The sequence below is a fragment of the Lissotriton helveticus genome, chromosome 8, assembly GCF_964261635.1.
Source record: "Lissotriton helveticus chromosome 8, aLisHel1.1, whole genome shotgun sequence".
NCBI lineage: Eukaryota > Metazoa > Chordata > Amphibia > Caudata > Salamandridae > Lissotriton > Lissotriton helveticus.
The window spans coordinates 1,715,210,439-1,715,235,090 of record NC_136069.1 but is presented as its reverse complement, the minus strand read 5'-3'; the positions used below and the strand labels follow the sequence as shown (position 1 = coordinate 1,715,235,090).

Genomic DNA, 24,652 nt, shown 5'->3' with positions numbered 1-24,652 from the left:
CTGAATCACACCTTGATCACCCCCTACAACCCCAACAGACAGCTGAGGTTGACCCATACCTTTCAAGTCGTCAAACCTAGGTTCAAAAGAGAAAGGAGTGGAGAAAGAATGTTCTCAACAAACGCGTCAAGGCTCTGGAACTCCCTCCCAATCTTTATCCGATCAGAACCTAACATTCTGCACTTCCGAAAAAAACTAAAAACCTTTCTCTTCAGCAGATAAAATCGACCCACCCCACACACCTGTATTTTGCTAAGCGCTAGGACGCCTGCGGGTAGCTATCACGCTCTACAAAAAAACAAATCCAATCCATCCTATATTGAAAGTATTTCAACAACGGTATCTTAAACCTGTAAAGTATGTTATGCTCATTTGCACCTAAAATATATTAACTGTATTTTTTTTATACAAAACCCAATTGGTCTCGAGTTCAGTCTCTGAGTGTGTGAATTCATTTGATGATTGAGCGGGTACAATACATGTATTAACACTGTCCTCCGATACTGCCTTACTGCTTGACCACTCTACCACAAATAGATAGTAAGGTTTTATCTAACCTTAACCTCTGCTACACCTTTGGGGACTCTTGGACTCTATACACACTGTATCTCACTTTGCTGAAGCATATATAGAGCCAGTTTCTTACATTGGTGGCAGCGGTGGGATACAAAACTTTGCATTTGTTGGACTACTTGGTTAGCACCTGATCACACTGCAGAACTCGTAAATTGCCTTTAGAGTCTGATTTATCAAATCGGATTTTTTTTCGATATTACTAAAAGTCTTGTTAGGGCCATGGTTAAGTCCCTGTTAGAATTTTAGAAACCAAAAGTCACTTTTAGTCAAGGGTAGAGGGGTTAGAACTTTTTTGTAATAATGTCTCAAAAACAGAACCCAGCTATTAGTGAAATTAATAGTAATGGCATAGAGGAATTGGTTGAGGAACTCAACCTCACCCCTTACCTTCACTTGTCTTTCAAGGAAGTAAGGTCCCTATGCAAAATTTAAAAGATACCAACAGGCCAGCATCCAACCAAACAAAGGCTCCAGGAGCTTTTGGCTGAGTATGCTAAGGCCCACCCCTCTGAAAATGGTGATGACCCATCAGAGGAGGAAGGAGGTGAAGAGGAGGGGGATAGGGTCCCACCTCCCGCACCTCCCAGGGAAGAAATGGTACCAGTACCTTTATTTCCAAGAGTTAATCTCTTGGGACCTAGAGGCCACACAGGTGGGCCAGGTCGGGAGGAAGGCATTGAGAACAGCCTCAATGACAAGGACAGTCTTTTAGCAAGGCTGACCAAAAGGTTAGATCTAGAGAAGAGATTCCTGGCTCTGGAAAAATAGAGAAAGGAGATGGGCTTTGAACCCCTTCAATGGTGGCGGCAATACAAATAAGGATAAAGAGCAATCTTTTGATCCTAACATCCCCAAAGGGATTGTCCCTAAATTTGAGGAGGGTGATGACATCACCAAATGGTTCACAGCCTTTGAGAGGGCTTGTAAAATGAGAAAGGTGAAGAAACCTCTCTAGTGGGCCCTCCTGTGGGAACTGTTCTCTGGTAACTGCAGAGAAAGGCTTCTGACCCTTTCTGGGAAAGATGCAGGGTCCTATGACCTCATGACGAAGACTCTGATTGAAAGATTTAGCCTCACCACTGAACAGTAATGCATTAGATTCAGGGGGGCTCACACAGCCCAGAACCAGTCCTGGATTGATCTGGTGGACTACTCCGTGAAGCCACTGGATGGTTGGTTAACTGGTCACAATGTGCATGATTTTTTGGAATTTACAACTTATTCATGAAGGAACATATTTTAAGTAGTTGCACAAATGAAACATTACATCAGCATTTGGTAGACCTAGGTCAAATTTCTCCCCAAGAATTGGGAAAGAAGTCAGACCACTGCGTCAGGACAAGGGTGACAAAGGGCCCCAAAAACTTGCACAGGGGAGTGGGTCCCAAAACTCTTCCCAAAATGGACCTATGCATAGGGGGAAGAACTTTGATCATCCTGCAAAGGCCTGGTGTAACAACTGTAAGATGTTGGGACACTTAACTGGAGATGCAACTTGTCCTAGCAAGAAGGCCCCTCGTCCTACAGCTACAGCTACAACCCCAGTTACTACTGGTGTAGCCAATCTCCAGGTGGGATCAATAGTGTGCCCAGACCAAATCAGGATGCACACTGAAGCAGTTCTAGTTTCTGAAGGGGAGGTTGAGTTTGCCATTGTAGCTGTGTGGCCACACAACCTGAAAAATTTGCAGTATCCCTGGATCAAGGGAACTAGGATAGAAGCCCTAGAGGGAACTGAGCCTATGGAGTTAGACCCTTACCAGGTAGGACTCTTGGGCCCAGGGGGACCCTCTAGGGAAGAGCTGCACCAAGGGCAACTGGATTTTCCTACTCTTAAAAGCTAGAGGCAGCAAGCTGTTTCAGAAGCAAACGGAGATGTCAGTGGTACCCACAGAGTCTATTGGGAAGAGGGATTACTGTATACTGAAGCAAGAGACCCCACTCAAGGTGCAACCAGGAGGGTGGTAGTGCCACAGAGGTACAGGGAGTTCCTCCTAACATTGGCTAATGAGATCCCCATTGCTGGACATCTGGGCCAGAACAAAACTTGGGAAAGGTTAGTTAACCATTTCTACTGGCCAAGGAATGCACCAAAAGGTGAAGGAGTTTGTCAGATCCTGCTTTACCTGTCAAGCCAGTGGCAAGACATGTGGCCATTCAAAGGCCCCCCTGATGCTACTACTTGTGGTGTGATGCCCTTTGAACGGAGAGGTTTGGACATTGAGGGTCCACTTGAACCTCCCACAGCCTCAGGGAACATGTGTATACCGGTGGTGGTGGATCATGCCACCAGGTATCCTGAAGCTATACACCTAGGACTACTACAGCTCCTGCCGTAGCCAAGGCCCTCATTGGTGTCTTCACCAGGGTAGGGTTTCCTAAGGAGGTGGTGTCAGAAAGAGGTTCTAACCTCATGTCTGCATACCTGAAACACATGTGGAAGGAATGTAGAGTGCAGTACACGTTTACTACACCCTACCATCCACAAACCAATGGCTTTGTTGAGAGATTCAACAAGACATTGAAAGGCATGATCATGGGACTCTCAGAGAAACTCAAGATGAGATGGGATGTTCTCTCGCCATGTCTGTTCTTCACTTACAGGGAAGAGTCACAGAAGGGAGTAGGTTTTCCCCCTTTGAACTTCTGTTTGGCCATCCTGTGAGGAGACTACTTTGTCTTGTAAAAGAGGGATGGGAGAAGCCTCTCCAAGAACCAAGACATAGTGGACTATGTACTTGGCCTAATGTCCAGAATGGCTGAGTATATGGAAAAGGCATCCAAAGCTCTTGAGGCCAGATGGGAGCTTCAGAAGCACTGGTATGACTTAAAAACTGCACTTGTTGAGTTTCAACCTGGGCAGAAGGAGTGGGTTTTGGATCCAGTGGTACCAAGAGCAATCCAGGACAGATGGAGTGGCCCTTACCCTATCCTGGAAAAGAAGAGTGAGGTCACCTACTTAGTTGACCTGGGCACTAGCAGCACACCCAAAAGGGTGATCCATGTGAACGCCTTAAGCTCTACAATGACAGCGCTGACATCACCATGCTCATCATGACTGATGAGGAGCAGGAGACAGAGAGTGAATCTATCCTTGACCTCCTCGCATGCAGTCCAAAAGATGGTTCAGTTGATGGAGTTGTCTTTTTATATTAATTTATTTAAACCATATTTTATTTGTCAAATGCACATAGAGCAGAGCTCTGTAACCCAAAGGCTCCCGTAGCATCAATATACAATATCAAGACTTTGACACTTTTCTCACATTGTAAAAGGAAAAATGAAAGGACTTACAAATAGAACAAAACAAAGGCTTCAGGGACCCAGAGGGGAATCCAATCCCCTCGCACTCCCATAAGACTTTGCTCTATTTTGTTAGAACATTCTGTCCTCCAGGGCAGAATGTTCTAATAGCCTCATAGCCCTTCGTAGGTGGGCTATACCGGCTATTAAAGTCCCTCTCCCTTGTTAAAGGCCCTCGTCGAACGCTGGAGAGGGCCTTTAATAGCCGGTATAGCCCTCCTCTCTGCCTCTTCTCTTCGGCGGCGCGCCCACATTCAATGTTCTAATGCAATCGATGGCTGTTCCTGTGGGGCGAACGAATGGTCTTAGAACACTTTTGCCTTCTGTAGCACAGAAGAGGCCATGTTTGTCAGCTGTAAACAGTCCAAGTGATACATGTGAAAGACAGGTATTTAAGAGCTCACCTTTTAATTGTTGCTCCTTTGTCCACTTCGGGAACTTCTTCTGGATGGTGTTGATCATATGAACAAGGATCGCAGTGGCTTGTGAGAGGTGTTCTTTGCTGTCCCACTCCCCTCTGGGGGTGTGCCACTCCTTAGCTACCTAATGCAAAACAAGACAAACATATTCAAGGAGAGCTTGTGTCGTGTTCACGCTTTAAAGATTGCTTTGAGTGTCGATAACCCACAGAGCTGTCCGGTGGTGACTCTCAGTGAAGTGTGTCCGGCTGAGCTGGTTAGCTTGTGAGACTGATGTTTCTTTCATATTTGCTTGTTTTTGCACACGACCCATAGGGAGAAAGGAACTTGCTGAGGGAGTCTTGATGAACCTTGACTTAGACATGAGGAGTCTAATGTGGGTCAAGGGGGGCATATCACATCGGGGTGCCCAGAGCACACGATACATGTGTGCCCACTGCTTGCAATGATGGAAGCCTTTGTCTCACACCATGTCATATTACAGGTGTGGATGCATGTGCAAACACGTCATTGCATGCACGCTAATGTCATGGGGTACCCCTTGAACGCGAGGTATGGAGGTCCCAGGACCCCCTCAAGCATGCCAGTGCAGGCAGATGCAGTCAAAGTCTCCATTCCCTTGAAAGTATATCCCTGTACCCTTTGAAAAATAGCCAATAGGTCTCGCCTTTGGGATCTTATAAGTGTTTGGCCACGCAACACCTGATGTTGTTGCACCAAGGATATTGTGCTGGATAACCAAACACTTAGAAGGTCCCAAAGGCGAGACCTATTGGCTATGCCAATGCCGGTTGAAATCGTTATGATAAAGATGATGTTTTCACAGTATTATAAATTAGACCTCTCGCTTGGTCATCGGTTTAACTATAGGAACTACGACTGAATCTGACATCTGGTCACAGAGCCTACTTAAGCCCATTTAGCAGTTCCTTCTTACCCGTAAATCACTCTGAGGTCATTTTGCACATTTAAATCTGATGGATCTTTTCGTGTCAACTAAATAAACGGTTGCAAATAAAAAGTAAACACAAGTCTCAAGCACAACAGCTAGGACAAATCTTTCAACAAATAATACAGATTATCAGTAAAGATATCAAGCATTCCTTAGTTGCCAGCAAAAAATGACTTGTAGTTTTGTTACTTCTACAACCGAGAAAGGAAACCAAACTCCTCCCCATGTCAAAGGCATCATGCACCAGGCAACTGAAGGGTCTCCAAGAGGCCAAAGTAAAACTGGGTCTGGCCCAACAGGGACATCTCTGGCAGTTGTAACAAGATCAAGCCCAGTAAACTCCCAGGTGTAAATATTGATGCATTGACTTAGTGTTGTTGCAGGTCCCACCAAAAGAGATAACAGTGATTCTCTGATTAAAATAGTCTTCAAATAAACTAGCCCCACCTAAATTCATGGAATACTGAGGAGCTTATTTATATATTTATAAAAATCCCAATGGAGAAAAAATTAGAAAAAAAGTTAAAAGCGCAACTGACCATTGAAAATATCCACGCATGCGTAATGTACACCCGCTACATTTTAAAAGAAGCGCGGCCCGTCATGACGGAAGATGTGCACATGGGGACTGGCTTTACTGGCGGCGAGAACAAACAGTCCCCAGTGTATTATGTCGCCAGTAAAGCATCCATTACCCACGTGCACATCTTTTCTCTTGTTTGTCTCCCCGCGTGCACGCTGGAATGGTATCGATTCCAAAAGTCCTCTGCTTTTCCCCAGGCCGAGACCTAATGAGGCAGATGCAGCTGGTGGTGAAACATGGAGCCCAGTGTCAAGCCGCGCACTCATTGACGCGCTGTCCCTATCAGAGGGCTAAAAGGGTCAAAGGTGAAGCTTGCACTGCTAAATTGCATAATAAGCAGCAGCACCTCAGTCTGGCACACCCACATACGTGTGTGCGGTGGCACAGCATGGAGGGGGCATTGTGCCCGAGAACTAGTAAGGCTCCAGCAGTGGAGAATCGTGCCTTGTCTAGGATAACCTCTGACCGAGTACATGTTTCTCATTTAGAATGATCCCCTTGAAATGCGTAAGATATGACAATCTTTGAAAGCAGCCGGGCTTGGGCCTAGATAGACTATTGTAGTGTCGCTGAATGACAATCTTTGAACGCAGCCTGGCTTGGGCCTAGATAGACTATTGTAGTGTCGCTGAATGACAATCTTTGAACGCAGCCTGGCTTGGGCCTAGATAGACTATTGTAGTGTCGCTGAATGACAATCTTTGAACGCAGGCCTGGCTTGGGCCTAGATAGATTATTGTAGTGTCGCTGAATGACAATCTTTGAACGCAGGCTGGCTTAGGCCTGGATAGACTATTGCAATGTCGCTGAATGACAATCTTTGAACGCAGCCTGGCTTGGGCCTAGATAGACTATTGTAGTGTCGCAGATATGACAATCTTTGAAAGCAGCCTGGCTTGGGCCTAGATAGACTATTGTAGTGTCGCTGAATGACAATCTTTGAACGCAGACCTGGCTTGGACGTAGAGAGACTATTGTACTGTCGCTGAATGACAATCTTTGAACGCAGGCCTGGCTTGGGCCTAGATAGACTATTGTAGTGTCGCAGATTTGACAATCTTTGAAAGCAAACCTGGCCTGGGCCTAGATAGACTATTGTAGTGTCGCTGAATGACAATCTTTGAACGCAGACCTGGCTTGGACCTAGATAGACTATTGCAATGTCGCTGAATGACAATCTTTGAACGCAGGCATGGCTTAGGCCTGGATAGACTATTGCAATGTCGCTGAATGACAATCTTTGAACGCAGCCTGGCTTGGGCCTTGATAGACTATTGTAGTGTCGCGGAATGACAATCTTTGAACGCAAGCCTGGCTTGGACCTAGATAGACTATTGCAATGTCGCTGAATGACAATCTTTGAACGCAGGCCTGGGTTGGGCCTAGATAGACTATTGTAGTGTCGCTGAATGACAATCGTTGAACACAGGCATGGCTTGGGTCTAGATAGACTATTGTACTGTCGCTGAATGACAATCTTTGAACGCAGGCCTGGCTTGGGCCTAGATAGACTATTGTAGTGTCGCTGAATGACAATCTTTGAAAGCAGACCTGGCTTAGGCCTAGATAATCTATTGTAGTGTCACTGAATGACAATCTTTGAACGCAGGCATGGCTTGGGCCTAGATAGACTATTGTAGTGTCGCTGAATGACAATCTTTGAACGCAAGCCTGGCTTGGACCTAGATAGACTATTGTAGTGTCGCTGGATGACAATCTTTGAACGCAAGCCTGGCTTGGACCTAGATAGACTATTGCAATGTCGCTGAATGACAATCTTTGAACGCATGCCTGGCTTGGGCCTAGATAGACTATTGTAGTGTCACTGGATGACAATCTTTGAACGCAAGCCTGGCTTGGACCTAGATAGACTATTGTAGTGTCGCTGAATGACAATCTTTGAACGCAAGCCTGGCTTGGACCTAGATAGACTATTGCAATGTCGCTGAATGACAATCTTTGAACGCAGGCCTGGCTTGGGCCTAGATAGACTATTGTAGTGTCGCTGAATGACAATCTTTGAACGCAGGCATGGCTTGGGTCTAGATAGACTATTGTAGTGTCGCGGAATGACAATCTTTGAACGCAGGCCTGGCTTGGGCCTAGATAGACTATTGTAGTGTCGCAGAATGACAATCTTTAAACGCAGGCCTGGCTTGGGCCTAGATAGACTATTGCAATGTCGCTGAATGACAATCTTTGGACGCAGGCATGGCTAGGGCCTACATAGACTATTGCAATGTAGCTGAATGACAATCTTTGAACGCAGGCCTTGCTTTGATCTAGATAGACTATTGTAGTGTCGCTGAATGACAATCTTTGAACGCAGGCCTGGCTTGGGCCTAGATAGACTATTGTAGTGTCGCTGAATGACAATCTTTGAACGCAGGCCTGGCTTGGGTGTTGATAGACTATTGTAGTGCCGCTGAATGACAATCTTTGAACGCAGGCCTGGCTTGGACCTGGATAGACTATTACAATGTCGCTGAATGACAATCTTTGAACGCAGTCCTGGCTTGGGCCTTGATAGACTATTGTAGTGTCTCTGAATGACAATCTTTGAACGCAGGCCTGGCTTGGGCCTTGATAGACTATTGTAGTGTCGCTGAATGACAATCTTTGAACGCAAGCCTGGCTTGGGCCTAGATAGACTATTGTAGTGTCTCTGAATGACAATCTTTGAACGCAGGCTTGGCTTGGGCCTTGATAGACTATTGTAGTGTCGCTGAATGAAAATCTTTGAACGCAGGCCTGGCTTGGGCCTAGATAGACTATTGTAGTGTCGTTGAATGACAATCTTTGAACGCAGGCCTGGCTTGGGCCTAGATAGACTATTGTAGTGTCGCAGATATTACAATCTTTGAAAGCAGACCTGGCCTGGGCCTAGATAGACTATTGTAGTGTCGCTGAATGACAATCTTTGAACGCAGACCTGGCTTGGGCCTAGATAGACTATTGTAGTGTCACTGAATGACAATCTTTGAACGCAAGCCTGGCTTGGACCTAGATAGACTATTGTAGTGTCGCTGAATGACAATCTTTGAAAGCAGACCTGGCTTGGGCCTAGATAGACTATTGTAGTGTCGCTGAATGACAATCTTTGAATGTAGGCCTGGCTTGGGCCTGGATAGACTATTGTAGTGTCACAGATATGACAATCTTTGAAAGCAGACCTGGCCTGGGCCTAGATAGACTATTGTAGTGTCGCTGAATGACAATCTTTGAACGCAGACCTGGCTTGGGCCTAGATAGACTATTGTAGTGTCGTTGAATGACAATCTTTGAACGCAAGCCTGGCTTGGGCCTAGATAGACTATTGTAGTGTAGTTGAATGACAATCTTTGAACGCAAGCCTGGCTTGGGCCTAGATTGTTGAGGAGTCCTGCGAGACTCTTCTGACGTTTCCTCTCAAGCTGCAAACTCCCAACTCCCTCAAGGATCAACCAACACAATCAGGACTTTGACACTGACTGAATTGACTTCTCCCCCAGGGAAAGGGGAAGTGGACAGAGAGACGCACAACAAATTATACAAAATTAAATCTTCGGTTGTGTCTCTCTTTAGGAAGTGCTCCAGGCCGAGGACCTTCTGTTAGGTAATTCTGCGCTGTCTTCACGCAATACTACGATGCAATATGAACAATATGAACAACAGTTACCTTGCTGACAACTTCTTAACTAACCTTAACAATTAATTAAACATAGTGCTTACTGACCATAAATCCGTCTGACCCTTGTTCGCACTTTACTGAAGTTTTAACTCTGGTTCTGAGTTTCGACACCTTTGAGTAAACACAACATGTCAAAATAGCTTGGCACTTTAACTGAGAAAACAGACCAGTTTAATTAGTGTGGTTAGTTTTAACAGAACTCTAAAAACTCATGCAAGATCATACCTGAGTCTTTAAAATAATTCTTCTGTAAAGAGACTCTGCAATTGGGAGACAGGAAAATACAGCCTATTCAAATTCACTCTATCACTAAAGATTATTATTCCAATCTAAACTTGTAAATATGTTAACCTTTTCTTACATCACTCAGAAAATAAGTCAACATTACACAGAATTGTCCATATAGGTTCAGAATGCCTATTTTACACTATTGTATTTACAAAGGCTTATTTATTTCATCCTGTTCGCTTTTAAGCGCTTAACTCTTCTCTGAGATTGGCTCTTTTCAATTGTAGTCATAAATCCCTTTTAAATCCTGGCTTAAGGATCTCTTCATGTAGCTAGCGCTAAGTCTGTGAACGAAGTTCCAGTTCAATATTTAGAGTAAATTTGCCTTTGTCAAGGCTTGTTTTTAGATCAGCTCTCCTAGACGCGTTATGCCTCTTAAGCGTCTTGAGAACTTCAAAGTTAATCACCTTTGCCACTTCCAATGTCAAGTTAAATTATTTGTGGCTCATTAAAAGAAAAAGAAACCTCTTACTGTTCTTTTCCACATTAATCTGAAACGTGGAACAGGAGACTCGATCTGACAACCGGAGGAGGAGAGCAGCGGGGAAACAAGCCTCCCGGCTGCCGCAGAGAAATGCCGGAAACCTGTCACGTCGTCTTCCAGCATAAATCTAAGACGCTGACTGCCAGGGCTTCCGGAGTCACGGGGAAATGATTGAATTAAGGAAATGAATAACGGGGCTCTGGCTGAACAAGCGGGTTAACAGGATATCAGGACCTAGGAAATTCCTACGTAGGGGCAGAAGCTCTCGCTAAGAACAACGAGAGACGAAGCATTTGACAGTTGGCTGAAGCTAGTATTTATAGCTTCAGCCACGAGACCTGCGCGAGGCTCTTACTTCATGACACCAAGCGCGAGGGAGCCCCGAGCCTGTCTCTCATGAGCGCACAATCTACGTAACTGCACCAAATAACAAACAAGCATTGCTAAAGGCAATTGCTACTGATTATATTACTAAACAGAATTTTAATTGAACTTAACATTAAAGTAAAACTCTAAATGAAATCACAAAACTAAATTAACCCTTTTGATTCACTATATATACACTGAATCCATTCTCAAGTCAAGTCAAATGTATGTTTATTATGACCGTAGTCTTTAAACAAAGCAGTGAGCATAACGCAATAGGGCTATCTAAAATGAATATTTGATATATATATATTTTTTTAAAATATTGTTCTTTAAAAAGCAATTCTACATTTCATTTTCAAAAGTACAATGTCCGAACTATAAAATACTAACAACCATAAAAAATTGCAAATACCTTAAAACTTGTTTATAAAAATTAAAACCTATTCGCTTTCCTACCACCATAACAGTTTCAATGGTTAAAATTCATACAGTACTACATTTTTCCTTGGTTCTCAGTGCGTTTAGGGCCACCTTTAAAAATTTCCCAAGGGCGATTACAATATCAATGAAGGGTATTTCTGTTAGAAGGCTGGCTGCCTGCAACCTTGTTTTTATTCCATATTTTAGGAAGACCGGGCGCAGCCATAGTTTTCTCTGCTCAAGGAGAAACAGACAGTCCAACAGAATATGCGACCAGTCTCCCTTGGTTCCCAGCTTACACCTGCAGCGACCTTCTTGATCTAACAATTTTGATTTGGGCTCTTTATTTATTATCCACGGGTTAATCCCAACTCGACACCTCAGGATCTCTTGCCTGAGCCCGCGGTTAGGTAATCTATCAAGGTAGGGGAACCAATTTTCGTTGGGCCAAGCATTTATCATATGCGCCACTGATTTTTTCTTTGTCAGATAGCCTATGTCTATCGATTTAGAAACTTCCTTCCCCCTTTGCTTCAGCTCCCCTTTGGTTTTAGGACCTGAAGCGTTTCCTGGACCCAATCTAACTCTAATGAGTTACAAATTCCTTTCAGTTTATCCCTGCAGTCCTTTGCCCATTTTAGCTCGCTTCTCAGTATTTCATTGCGACACCAATGTGCTACTTTTTGGCTTTCGGGGTCTTCCAATCTCTTCCAGAATCTAATCACAGCCATCTGGGATTGTATTTTCCACGAATTTGTGCCTATTTCTATCCTGATGGCTTGTATCATCGAAGATTGAGGAAGGGATAGGAGCCTTTTTAAGCAATTCCCCTCTATCAGGTCCCAGGATCCCTTACCGCTCAAATAAAGGATCTCGACGCCATACAAAACTTGAGAAGGAATCATTGCTTCGAAAGCTCTCAGCATAGGTCGGTGAGACATCTCTCCATAGACCCCATTAAACCTTTTTAGGCCACATATGGATGAGAGTGCCTTTGCTTTTTGGGTATCCAGGTGGGAGTTCCAATTTAGAGCCCTATCGAACCATAAGCCCAAATATCGATATTCATTAACTGTCTCCAGTTTAAGATCACCAATATACCAAATAAATTTACTTTTCTTTTTCCCGAAGCTTAGGGTTTTCAATTGTAGTCATAAATCCCTTTTAAATCCTGGCTTAAGGATCTCTTCATGTAGCTAGCGCTAAGTCTGTGAACGAAGTTCCAGTTCAATATTTAGAGTAAATTTGCCTTTGTCAAGGCTTGTTTTTAGATCAGCTCTCCTAGACGCGTTATGCCTCTTAAGCGTCTTGAGAACTTCAAAGTTAATCACCTTTGCCACTTCCAATGTCAAGTTAAATTATTTGTGGCTCATTAAAAGAAAAAGAAACCTCTTACTGTTCTTTTCCACATTAATCTGAAACGTGGAACAGGAGACTCGATCTGACAACCGGAGGAGGAGAGCAGCGGGGAAACAAGCCTCCCGGCTGCCGCAGAGAAATGCCGGAAACCTGTCACGTCGTCTTCCAGCATAAATCTAAGACGCTGACTGCCAGGGCTTCCGGAGTCACGGGGAAATGATTGAATTAAGGAAATGAATAACGGGGCTCTGGCTGAACAAGCGGGTTAACAGGATATCAGGACCTAGGAAATTCCTACGTAGGGGCAGAAGCTCTCGCTAAGAACAACGAGAGACGAAGCATTTGACAGTTGGCTGAAGCTAGTATTTATAGCTTCAGCCACGAGACCTGCGCGAGGCTCTTACTTCATGACACCAAGCGCGAGGGAGCCCCGAGCCTGTCTCTCATGAGCGCACAATCTACGTAACTGCACCAAATAACAAACAAGCATTGCTAAAGGCAATTGCTACTGATTATATTACTAAACAGAATTTTAATTGAACTTAACATTAAAGTAAAACTCTAAATGAAATCACAAAACTAAATTAACCCTTTTGATTCACCATATATACACTGAATCCATTCTGGGTCGGAATCTATTTAAGACGACCTGTAACACCCCTAACAGTTCCTCCCCCCAAAGGTCGTCTTACAGGTCTAGGTTTATCAGGATACAGAGCATGAAAAGATCTAACAAGTCTAGGAGCATGAACATTTTTCTCAGGTTCCCAAGATCGCTCAGAAGGATCATAACCCTTCCAGTCAACCAAATAAAACAAAGCACCCCGAATCCTTTTGGAATCTAAAATGGATTTAACCTCGTACTCAACATGGTCACCGACAATTACTGGCGGTGGTGGATTATCAGCACGAGTAGAAGGTTCAAAAGGTTTCAACAGAGAAACATGAAAAACAGGGTGAATAGCATATTCCTCAGGTAAAACTAATTTCACAGATACAGGGTTCAAAACTTTCTTAACTTCAAAAGGCCCAATATATCTAGGCTTCAACTTCCTGGGACCCTCCAACTGAATGTTTCTAGTGGATAACCATACCAACTGACCTTCCTTATACAAAGGAGCAGCTTTACGATGGGAATCAGCAGTCTTTTTCATAGATAACTTACTTTTGACCCATTGTTTTCTAGCCTTATCTTGGATATCCAACAGATGAGTCAACCTATCAGTAACTGCTGGCATAGACAATTGTTCATCAGGTAAGAGTATAGGAATAGATCTTGGATGTTGACCAGTGAGAAAATAAAAAGGAGAACAACCCAAAGCTGAATGAGTGGTGTTATTATAGGAAAATTCAGCCCACGGTAACATTTCATCCCAAGGGTGAGAGGAGGTAGTTAACAAACATCTTAAACCCTGTTCAACATGCTGATTCAATCTCTCCGTCTGACCATCCGTCTGTGGGTGAAAAGAAGAAGACAGAGCCAACTCAATTCCCAAAAGTTTGCTAAGTTGTGACCGGAATTTAGAAATGAACTGAGGGCCCCTATCCGAAATAATCTTTGAGGGCAGACCATGAAGTTTCACAATATTAGATAAAAATACAGCACTGAATTCAGTTGCCGAGGGAATCTTATGTAATGGAATAAAATGTCCCATTTTGGATAACAGATCCACCACCACAAGGACTGTAGTAAAACCATTAGACTTAGGGAGATCAGTAATAAAATCTAAACTGATTGTATGCCAAGGGTGAGGAGGAATAGTCATAGGACGAAGTAAACCCATTGGAACCTCATGTAAAGCCTTTTGACGAGAACAAACTGGACAGGCTTTCACGAATTGTTGAATAATAGAAATCATTCTTTCCCACCAAAAATGACGTTGACACAAATCCAGGGTTTTGTTAATACCAGGATGTGCAGCAATCGCCAAATCATGATTCCATTGCATGACCTTATCCTGTAAATCTCTTGTGGGAATAAACAATTTATCATTGTGATAGAAAAACCCATCTCTAATGGAATTACCTTTTTTTAATAACCATTCATGAACATCAAAGTTCCTTTTTTACGGAATCCAAGAAACTTTCTGAATGGATTTCAGCAGCAATTTTTTCTAAAGGCAAAATGCTGGGAGGATCCTTCATAGAATTTAAATCCTTTTCACAAACTAAACGTGAAAGTGTATCAGATAACAGCTGCTTCTTCCCTGGTCGATACATAATCAAAAAATCAAATTCGCTAAAAAATTGCAACCACCTCATTTGTCTAGGAGTAAAAGCCTTAACAGTGGAATAAAATTGCAAATTTTTATGGTCAGAATAAACAGTAATAGTGTGTTTAGCCCCCAAAAGATGATGCCTCCATTCTTGAAACACATCTTTAATGGCTAACAATTCTCGTTCTGCAATCGTATAATTCTGCTCAGCCAAAAGTAATTTCCTGGAGAAAAAGGCGATTGGATGAAAGTGACCAGTATTTGAATCCTTTTGAAGCAACACACCACCAATAGCAGTCTGTGAAGCATTGCTTCCACAAAGAAAGGCCTATTAGGATCAGGATGAACCAAAATGGGAGCCGAGGTAAAAGCCTTCTTCAACAATGAAAATGCCTGGTCAGCTTCCTCAGTCCAAGAGAAGACTTTCCCTTTTTTCAATAACTGGGTAATAGGAGTAACAATTTCTGAAAATTTAGAAATGAAACGCCTATAAAAATTTGCAAATCCTAAAATTCTCTGCGTGTCTTTAATTGAAGCAGGAATTGGCCAAGTTAAAATTGCCTCAACTTTCTTAGAATCCATATGAATTCCCTCTGGTGACAAACAATAGCCAAGAAATTCAACTTGAGAAGCATGGAAAACACATTTTTCCAATTTAGCATACAGAGAATGATCGCTCAATCTCTGTAATACCAACTGAACATGCTGTACATGCTCTTCCATACTTTTAGAATAAATTAAGATGTCATCTATATAAACAATACAACAGACATCCAATAAATCATGCAGGACCTCATTAATAAAATATTGAAAAGCCGCTGGAGCGTTGCAAAGACCAAAAGGCATAACCGTATACTCAAAAAGACCAAATTTCGTACGAAAAGCGGTCTTCCACTCATCGCCTTCTTTGACTCTAATCAAATGATATGCTCCTCTAAGATCCAGTTTGGTGTAGACACTAGAACCTTTAATTTGATTAAGAAGCACAGGAATCAAAGGCAATGGGTACCTATTCTTAATGGTTGCTTTATTTACCGCTCTGTAATCAATACAAGCCCTTAAATCACCAGACTTCTTCGCAACGAAGAAAAGAGGAGACGAAACAGGAGAAGTAGAATGTCGAATAAAACCTAATTCTAAAAGCTCATCCAAATAGCTTCTTAAATAAACATTTTCAGGTTCAGTTAAGGCGTAAATTCTACTACATGGCAGAATAGCACCCGGAACTAAATCAATTCTGCAATCAAAAATTCTGTGCGGTGGTAATTTGGTTGCTTCAACAGGATCAAAAACCTTAAAAAAACTCCTATACTCTACTGGAAGTTTATTATCTTCAGCAGTTAAAGCAGCACAAAAAAGGGGCATCACAGGATCCTTGGTCTCTTGATAACAATGTAACTTACAAAAGGAAGACTCTAAGGTAACTGTCCTTTTAATCCAATCAATATTGGGATTATGTAATTCCAACCAAGGAATGCCTAGGATGACACCAAAACTTGGTGCATCAATAAGATCAAAAACCACTTTCTCAGTATGCCCATTATCTGCTACCAAAGTTAATGGTTCGGTGTTAAATTGAATCATACCAGAAGACAAAACTGAACCATCAACTGCTCTCACAGACTCAGGTTCTTCCTTAGTAACAAATTTCAGATTCAATTTTTGGGCAAAACCAATATCGAAAAAATTCCCAGTAGCCCCAGAATCCAAAAGTACAGGAATGCTATGTCTTTGAAGAGTAGTTAAGATAAAGACCATTCGAATAGTAAAATGTTTGGGAATTTGTGTAGTTACATTGGTGACAAATTTAGAGATCTTAGAAGAAATTTTGCTCGAGGAAACGATCTCCGCTTTCCTCGAGTATTTCAGTTTTCCGACGGCTTAATAGGAAGAGTTTCAACAACTAGAACTTTCTTTTTAGCGGGCTTCACAGAACAATCCTTGGCAAAATGCCCAGGTTTGCCACAGTATAAACATAAATTGCCCTTACGCCTCCGTTCTTTTTCTTCAGGAGTTAAAGGCCCTTTGAACCCACCCGGTAAAACAGGTTCAACAAAAACATTCTTAACTTCAGACTCTTTTTTCTCAACTTTAACTAGAGGACTTCTAAAATCACTCCTATTTTTTTCATTTCTACGTTCACCCAATCTGTGATCAAGTCTAACCACTAGATCCTGAAATTCCTTAAACCCATCAGGTAAATTCACTATGTGCGCAAGGGAATCTTTTAAATCATCTTTTAGACCTCTATAAAATAAAGAAATCCTCTTCTCCTCTGGCCAATGAGTTTCAGACAGAAGTCTATTAAAGGTAGTTATATAGAATACAAGGTCCTTGGTCCCTTGACGAAGATTCAATAACTCATTATCAGAAGATTGAATTAAGGTATGTTTGGCGAATAGACTGGACATGGCCAATTTAAAATTCTGCAAATTGTGAAGCAAAGGGTCATTATTATCTACTAAAGGCATGGCCCAATTAGCAGCCACCCCTCCCAGATAAGAAATTATAAATGCCACCTTAGCAGAATCAGAAGAAAAAATTTGAGGTTTACACATGAAGTGCAATTGACATTGACTAAAAAATGTCGCAAATCTGCTATTATCTCCAGTAAACCTTTCAGGGTTAGCCAAAGGGACAGGTGTAGGAGTAACAACAGTAACTTGAACTGGTTGTTTTTCTGACTGAACTTCTGAGGCATGAGGCTGAATAACATCAACTCCAAATCTAGCTGGCGCTAAAACCGGTTTCTTCTCCTTAGAAGAATCCCTCCAAGACGAGAATCCAACCCTAGTCTCATCTAGCTCCTGACGAAGCGATTGATTCTCTAAACGTAAATTTTCCATCTCCACTGTCATCTTCTGGACTAACTGTGACAACTGTGAAGCATCCATGAGGGTGAGTTTGCAGACTTGAAAGGAAACGATTTTTAAAATAGGGAAGATAGGCTTCGTCTACTGTTGAGGAGTCCTGCGAGACTCTTCTGACGTTTCCTCTCAAGCTGCAAACTCCCAACTCCCTCAAGGATCAACCAACACAATCAGGACTTTGACACTGACTGAATTGACTTCTCCCCCAGGGAAAGGGGAAGTGGACAGAGAGACGCACAACAAATTATACAAAATTAAATCTTCGGTTGTGTCTCTCTTTAGGAAGTGCTCCAGGCCGAGGACCTTCTGTTAGGTAATTCTGCGCTGTCTTCACGCAATACTACGATGCAATATGAACAATATGAACAACAGTTACCTTGCTGACAACTTCTTAACTAACCTTAACAATTAATTAAACATAGTGCTTACTGACCATAAATCCGTCTGACCCTTGTTCGCACTTTACTGAAGTTTTAACTCTGGTTCTGAGTTTCGACACCTTTGAGTAAACACAACATGTCAAAATAGCTTGGCACTTTAACTGAGAAAACAGACCAGTTTAATTAGTGTGGTTAGTTTTAACAGAACTCTAAAAACTCATGCAAGATCATACCTGAGTCTTTAAAATAATTCTTCTGTAAAGAGACTCTGCAATTGGGAGACAGGAAAATACAGCCTATCCAAATTCACTCTATCACTAAAGATTATTATTCCAATCTAAACTTGTAAATATGTTAACCTTTTCTTACATCACTCAGAAAATAAGTCAACATTACACAGAATTGTCCATATAGGTTCAGAATGCCTATTTTACACTATTGTATTTACAAAGGCTTATTTATTTCATCCTGTTCGCTTTTAAGCGCTTAACTCTTCTCTGAGATTGGCTCTTTTCAATTGTAGTCATAAATCCCTTTTAAATCCTGGCTTAAGGATCTCTTCATGTAGCTAGCGCTAAGTCTGTGAACGAAGTTCCAGTTCAATATTTAGAGTAAATTTGCCTTTGTCAAGGCTTGTTTTTAGATCAGCTCTCCTAGACGCGTTATGCCTCTTAAGCGTCTTGAGAACTTCAAAGTTAATCACCTTTGCCACTTCCAATGTCAAGTTAAATTATTTGTGGCTCATTAAAAGAAAAAGAAACCTCTTACTGTTCTTTTCCACATTAATCTGAAACGTGGAACAGGAGACTCGATCTGACAACCGGAGGAGGAGAGCAGCGGGGAAACAAACCTCCCGGCTGCCGCAGAGAAATGCCGGAAACCTGTCACGTCGTCTTCCAGCATAAATCTAAGACGCTGACTGCCAGGGCTTCCGGAGTCACGGGGAAATGATTGAATTAAGGAAATGAATAACGGGGCTCTGGCTGAACAAGCGGGTTAACAGGATATCAGGACCTAGGAAATTCCTACGTAGGGGCAGAAGCTCTCGCTAAGAACAACGAGAGACGAAGCATTTGACAGTTGGCTGAAGCTAGTATTTATAGCTTCAGCCACGAGACCTGCGCGAGGCTCTTACTTCATGACACCAAGCGCGAGGGAGCCCCGAGCCTGTCTCTCATGAGCGCACAATCTACGTAACTGCACCAAATAACAAACAAGCATTGCTAAAGGCAATTGCTACTGATTATACTAAACAGAATTTTAATTGAACTTAACATTAAAGTAAAACTCTAAAGGAAATCACAAAACTAAATTAACCCTTTTGATTCACTATATATACACTGAATCCATTCTGGGTCGGAATCTATTTAAGACGACCTGTAACACCCCTAACATAGATAGACTATTGTAGTGTCGCTGAATGACAATCTTTGAACGCAGACCTGGCTTGGGCCTAGATAGACTATTGTAGTGTCGCTGAATGACAATCTTTGAAAGCAGACCTGGCTTGGGCCTAGATAGACTATTGTAGTGTCGGTGAATGACAATATATGAACGCAGGCCTGGCTTGGGCCTAGATAGATTATTGTAGTGTCGCTGAATGAGAATCTTTGAACGCAGGCCTGGCGTGGGCCTAGATATACTATTGTAGTGTTGCTTTAAACGCAGGCCTGGCTTGGGCCTAGATAGACTATTGTAGTGTGGCTGAATGACAGTCTTTGAACGCAGAGATGGCTTGGGCCTAGATAGACTATTGTAGTGTGGCTGAATGACAATCTTTGAACGCAGACCTGGCTTGGGCCTAGATAGACTATTGTAGTGCCGCAGATATGACAATCTTTGAACACAGGCCTGGCTTGGGCCTAAATAGACTATTATAGTGTCGCTGAATGACAATCTTTGAACGCAGGCCTGGCTTGGGCCTAGATTGACTATTGTAGTGTGGTTGAATGACAATCTTTGAACGCAGGCCTGGCTTGGGCCTAGATATACTATTATACTGTCACTGAATGACAATCTTTAAACGCAGGCTTGGCTTGGGCCTAAATAGACTATTGTAGTGTCACAGAATGACAATCTTTGAAAGCAGGCATGGCTTGGGCCTAGATAGATTATTGTAGTGTCGCTGAATGACAATCTTTGAACGCAGGCCTGGCTTGGGCCTAGATAGACTATTGTAGTGTCGCTAAATGACAATCTTTGAACGCAGCCTGGCTTGGGCCTAGATAGACTATTGTAGTGTCGCAGATATGCCAATCTTTGAAAGCAGACCTAACTTAGGCCTAGATAAACTATTGTAGTGTCGCTGAATGACAATCTTTGAAAGCAGGCCTGGCTTTGGCCTAGATAGACTATTGTAGTGTCTCTGAATGACAGTCTTTGAACGCAGACCTGGCTTGGGTCTAGATAAACTATTGTAGTGTCGCTGGATGACAATCTATGAACGCAGGCCTGGCTTGGGCCTAGATAGACTATTGCAGTGTCGCGGAATGACAGTCTTTGAACGCAGGCCTGGCTTGGGCCTAGATAGACTATTGTAGTGTCGCTGAATGACAATCTTTGAACGCAGGCCTGGCTTGGGCCTAGATAGACTATTGTAGTGTCGCTGAATGACAATCTTTGAACGCAGGCCTGGCTTGGGCCTAGATAGACTATTGTAGTGTCGCTGAATGACAATCTTTGAACACAGGCATGGCTAGGGCCTAGATAGACTATTGTAGTGTCGCTGGAAGCCAATCTTTGAACGCAGGGCTGGCTTGGGCCTAGATAGACTATTGTAGTGTCGCTGAATGACAATCTTTGAACGCAAGCATGGCTTGGGCGCAGATAGACTATTGTAGTGTTGCTGGATGTCAATCTTGGAACGCAGGCATGGCTTGGGTCTAGATAGACTATTGTGTTGTCGCTGAATGACAATCTTTGAACGCAGGCCTGGCTTGGGCCTTGATAGACTATTGTAGTGTAGCTGAATGACAATCTTTTGAACGCAGGCCTGGCTTGGGCCTAGATAGACTATTGTACTGTCGCTGAATGAAAATCTTTGAAAGCAGACCTGGCTTGGGCCTAGATAGACTATTGTAGTGTAGATGAATGACAATCTTTGAACGCAGGCATGGCTTGGTCCTAGATAGACTATTGTAGTGTCGCAGATTTGACAATCTTTGAAAGCAAACCTGGCCTGGGCCTAGATAGACTATTGTAGTGTCGCTGAATGACAATCTTTGAACGCAGATCTGGCTTGGACCTAGATAGACTATTGTAGTGTCGCTGAATGACAATCTTTGAAAGCAGACCTGGCTTGGGCCTAGATAGACTATTGTAGTGTCGCTGAATGACAATCTTTGAACGCAGACCTGGCTTGGGCCTAGATAGACTATTGTAGTGTCGCTGAATGACAATCTTTGAAAGCAGACCTGGCTTGGGCCTAGATAGACTATTGTAGTGTCGGTGAATGACAATATTTGAACGCAGGCCTGGCTTGGGCCTAGATAGATTATTGTAGTGTCGCTGAATGAGAATCTTTGAACGCAGGCCTGGCGTGGGCCTAGATAGACTATTGTAGTGTTGCTTTGAACGCAGGCCTGGTGTGGGCCTAGATAGACTATTGTAGTGTGGCTGAATGACAATCTTTGAACGCAGGCCTGGCTTGGGCCTAGATAGACTATTGTAGTGCCGCAGATATGACAATTTTTGAACACAGGCCTGGCTTGGGCCTAAATAGACTATTGTAGTGTCGCTGAATGACAATCTTTGAACGCAGGCCTGGCTTGGGCCTAGATAGACTATTGTAGTGTTGTTGAATGACAATCTTTGAACGCAGGCCTGGCTTGGGCCTAGATATACTATTGTACTGTCGCTGAATGACAATCTTTAAACGCAGGCTTGGCTTGGGCCTAAATAGACTATTGTAGTGTCACGGAATGACAATCTTTGAAAGCAGGCATGGCTTGGGCCTAGATAGATTATTGTAGTGTCGCTGAATGACAATCTTTGAACGCAGGCCTGGCTTGGGCCTAGATAGACTATTGTAGTGTCGCTAAATGACAATCTTTGAACGCAGCCTGGCTTGGGCCTAGATAGACTATTGTAGTGTCGCAGATATGACAATCTTTGAAAGCAGACCTAACTTAGGCCTAGATAAACTATTGTAGTGTCGCTGAATGACAATCTTTGAAAGCAGGCCTGGCTTGGGCCTAGATAGACTATTGTAGTGTCTCTGAATGACAGTCTTTGAACGCAGACCTGGCTTGGGTCTAGATAGACTATTGTAGTGTCGCTGGATGACAATCTTTGAACGCAGGCCTGGCTTGGGCCTAGATAGACTATTGTAGTGTCGCGGAATGACAGTCTTTGAACGCAGGCCTGGCTTGGGCCTAGATAGACTATTGTAGTGTCGCTGAATGACAATCTTTGAACGCAGGCCTTACTTGGGCCTAGATAGACTATTGTAGTGTCGCTGAATGACAATCTTTGAACGCAGGCCTGGCTTGGGCCTAGATAGACTATTGTAGTGTCGCTGAATGACAATCTTTGCACGCAGGCATGGCTAGGGCCTAGATAGATTATTGTAGTGTCGCTGGATGCCAATCTTTGAACGCAGGCCTGGCTTGGGCCTAGATAGACTATTGTAGTGTCGCTGAAAGACAATCTTTGAACGCAAGCATGGCTTGGGCGCAGATAGACTATTGTAGTGTTGCTGGATGTCAATCTTGGAACGCAGGCATGGCTTGGGTCTAGATAGACTATTGTGGTGTCGCTGAATGACAATCTTTGAACGCAGGCCTGGCTTGGGCCTTGATAGACTATTGTAGTGTAGCTGAATGACAATCTTTTGAACGCAGGCCTGGCTTGGGCCTAGATAGACTATTGTAGTGTAGCTGAATGACAATCTTTGAACGCAGGCATGGCTTGGTCCTAGATAGACTATTGTAGTGTTGCAGATTTGACAATCTTTGAAAGCAAACCTGGCCTGGGCCTAGATAGACTATTGTAGTGTCGCTGAATGACAATCTTTGAACGCAGACCTGGCTTAGGCCTGGATAGACTATTGTAGTGTGGCTGAATGACAATCTTTGAACGCAAGCCTGGCTTGGGCCTAGATAGACTATTGTAGTGTCGCTGAATGACAATCTTTGAACGCAGGCCTGGCTTGGGCATAGATAGACTATTGTAGTGTCGCAGATATGACAATCTTTGAAAGCAGACCTGGCCTGGGCCTAGATAGACTATTGTAGTGTCGCTGAATGACAATCTTTGAACGCAGACCTGGCTTGGGCCTAGATAGACTATTGTAGTGTCGCTGAATGACAATCTTTGAACGCAGGCCTGGCTTGGGCCTAGATAGACTATTGTAGTGTCGCAGATATGACAATCTTTGAAAGCAAACCTGGCCTGGGCCTAGATAGACTATTGTAGTGTCGCTGAATGACAATCTTTGAACGCAGACCAGGCTTGGGCCTAGATGGACTATTGTAGTGTCGCTGAATGACAATCTTTGAACGCAAGCCTGGCTTGGACCTAGATAGACTATTGTAGTGTCGCTGAATGACAATCTTTGAAAGCAGACCTGGCTTGGGTCTAGATAGACTATTGTAGTGTCGCTGAATGACAATCTTTGAACGTAGGCCTGGCTTGGGCCTAGATAGACTATTGTAGTGTCACAGATATGACAATCTTTGAACGCAGGCCTGGCTTGGGCCTAGATAGACTATTGTAGTGTCGCTGAATGACAATCTTTGAACGCAGACCTGGCTTGGGCCTAGATAGACTATTGTAGTGTCGTTGAATGACAATCTTTGAACGCAAGCACGGCTTGGGCCTAGATAGACTATTGTAGTGTCGCTGAATGACAATCTTTGAAAGCAGACCTGGCTTGGGCCTAGATAGACTATTGTAGTGTCGCTGAATGACAATCTTTGAAAGCAGACCTGGCTTGGGCCTAGATAGACTATTGTAGTGTCACTGAATGACAATCTTTGAACGCAGACCTGGCTTGGGCCTAGATAGACTATTGTAGTGTCGCTGAATGACAATCTTTGAAAGCAGACCTGGCTTGGGCATAGATAGACTATTGTAGTGTCGGTGAATGACAATATTTGAACGCAGGCCTGGCTTGGGCCTAGATAGATTATTGTAGTGTCGCTGAATGAGAATCTTTGAACGCAGGCCTGGCGTGGGCCTAGATAGACTATTGTACTGTTGCTTTGAACGCAGGCCTGGCGTGGGCCTAGATAGACTATTGTAGTGTGGCTGAATGACAGTCTTTGAACGCAGAGATGGCTTGGGCCTAGATAGACTATTGTAGTGTGGCTGAATGACAATCTTTGAACGCAGGCCTGGCTTGGGCCTAGATAGACTATTGTAGTGCCGCAGATATGACAATCATTGAACACAGGCCTGGCTTGGGCCTAAATAGACTATTGTAGTGTCGCTGAATGACAATCTTTGAACGCAGGCCTGGCTTGGGCCTAGATATACTATTTTACTGTCGCTGAATGACAATCTTTAAACGCAGGCTTGGCTTGGGCCTAAATAGACTATTGTAGTGTCACGGAATGACAATCTTTGAAAGCAGACATGGCTTGGGCCTAGATAGATTATTGTAGTGTCGCTGAATGACAATCTTTGAACGCAGGCCTGGCTTGGGCCTAGATAGACTATTGTAGTGTCGCTAAATGACAATCTTTGAACGCAGCCTGGCTTGGGCCTAGATAGACTATTGTAGTGTCGCAGATATGACAATCTTTGAAAGCAGACCTAACTT

At 43.3% G+C, this 24,652-nt stretch overlaps 1 pseudogene; it reads right to left on the bottom strand.

Moving 5' to 3' along the window:
• LOC144772174 (lysozyme g-like) overlaps positions 1-24,652 on the bottom strand; it is an 87,425-nt pseudogene that overhangs the window by 21,962 nt on the left and 40,811 nt on the right.